We start from the raw sequence: 2106 nt of genomic DNA, 5'->3' as shown, positions 1-2106 counted from the left end.
TGCTTTTAGGATTCTGTCTTTGTCTTTAATCTTTGCCATTTTAACTATGATGTGTCTTGGTGTGGACCGTTTTGGGTTCACCTTGTTTGGAACTCTCTGCACTTCCTGGGCTTGTATGTTGATTTCCTTTACCCGGGGAGGGAAGTTTTCAGTCATCATTTCTTGAAATACATTCTCGATACGTAGCTTCTTCTCTTCTTCTAGTATTCCTACGATGCAAATGTTGTTTCACTTGATGTTGTCCCACAGGTCTCTGAAACTATTTTCATTGTTTTTTATTCTTTTTTCTTTTTGTTGTTCCAAGTGGGTGATTTCTACTATTTTGTCTTCTAAATCAGCTTCATCTAATCTTCTGGTGATTCCTTTGAGTGTGTTCTTCATTTCAGTTTTTGTATTCTTTAGTTCTAACTGGTTGTTTTTTATGATTTATCTATCCTTCTTTATGTCCTCAGTAAGATCTTTAAACGTTCTTATTTATCAGTGTTCTAAACTGTGTCTCTGAAAGGTTGGTACCTCTGTTTCATTTAGTTCCATTTCTAGAGGTTTCTTCTGATTTTTTACTTGGGTCTTGTATCTTTGTTTCTCCATTCTGGCTGTCACTCTGTGATTTCTCGATGTTAGGTAGGTCACCTAGAAAACAAAAAAAAGATAAAAGAAAAATGGAAGGTAAAAAAGGGGGCTCTCTGCCCGCTTTAATCAGCAGACCACTTGCTCAGCAATAGAGAGACTCTGGGCGACCCAGCACCAGCTGTTGTGGGGAAGGGCTCAATGCCGGCCTTCCTCTCAGGCTTGCAGTGTGTTTCCCGCCATTAGCGGCGGTGTGCTCTGGAACCATGCTCACCACCAAAAATCGTCACATGTTGTTGCAGGCTGTCTGCTTCTGCAAAAAACCCTCTGTGGCCTGCGGAGGTGGGGGTCAGGCACCAGGGTCTCAGGTTGCCCCTGGCAACACAGCTTTAGTTGGTCGGGGCAGGCCCCCAAGGCACCACAGGATGTGGTCAGTGGCCGCCACCAAGTCAGAGAAGCATGCACTCCTGCTCCAGTAATCAACCTGCACAAACTTGCCAGGAAAATCCCGGCGTGAACACGCACTTGCAAGTTCACAGTCCAACGCTCCCAGTAAAACTCCCACTCTCAGCCTGTACCAATCAACCACTCGCAGATCAGGCTGAGCAGCCCGACAGCGAATCGCCATCCTGGCAACTCTGCATGCACAGTGCGGAGAGCGGGGCCCCAAGGTGGCTCCCGCACTGCTGCTTCTCAATGAACAGCCTGTTGGAGTCGGAGCACGCCCTCCAGTCATTGCCCTGGCTATGCAGCACAAGTAGTGTGGAGGGTGGGGATCAAAGGCCGCATGCGCACGCACGCACACACATGCACTCCTGCGCCAATTCCACCAGACCAATGTGGTCCCAGACCTGACCCCCTGTGGATGGGCCCAACCCGGAAAACATGACAACCTCCTGTACACTACTCATGTGCAAGCTCCACACGGTGAAACCACGGTCCCAATACCTCCAGCTCCCACGCCAAAGGTGCTCAGTTTAGTCCTTCTCCACAGGCTCCTGGGCCCCGCTCACACAGTTACTCCCTCCACCAGGGACCGGGTAAGTGCTGATCAGCCAGCGAGTCCATGTGCCGGCTCCACTGGTTCTCTGGCCGCCCTCAGCTTCCCCGAGTTGAGCAAAGAGAGTACTCAGTAATTTCCACTGCCAGCTATTGTGGAACTCCCCTTCCCGGCAAAGTAACTCTGGGCTGGTGAGCTCGGTGTGGGTCCGAAGAGTCCCCCAACTGGAGAAGCGTCCCCACAGCAGAGGTGTCCTTCACGGGGTTCGCTTTCTCTCATCTCCGCCCCTCCTTTCAGACTCAACGTGGCCTCCTCTTTAATTCCTTCATGTAGAGGGTGTGTTCATCTAGGGTTCAGGGGACTTCCAAGGTTGAATGTTGTATAAATCATTTGTAATTTTGGTGTGATCCTGGGAGGCAGTTGGCACAGCATCTGTCTACTCCGCCATCTTACCGGAAGAGCTCCCGTTGCTCTGTCATAGCATGTTGTTTAATCTCCACATATTTGTGGTTTTTCCTGCTTTCTTTCTCTTCGCAGTT

The sequence above is a fragment of the Hipposideros armiger genome, unplaced genomic scaffold (genome assembly GCF_001890085.2).
Source record: "Hipposideros armiger isolate ML-2016 unplaced genomic scaffold, ASM189008v1 scaffold_2588, whole genome shotgun sequence".
Lineage (NCBI taxonomy): Eukaryota > Metazoa > Chordata > Mammalia > Chiroptera > Hipposideridae > Hipposideros > Hipposideros armiger.
This window is presented reverse-complemented; position numbering follows the sequence as displayed.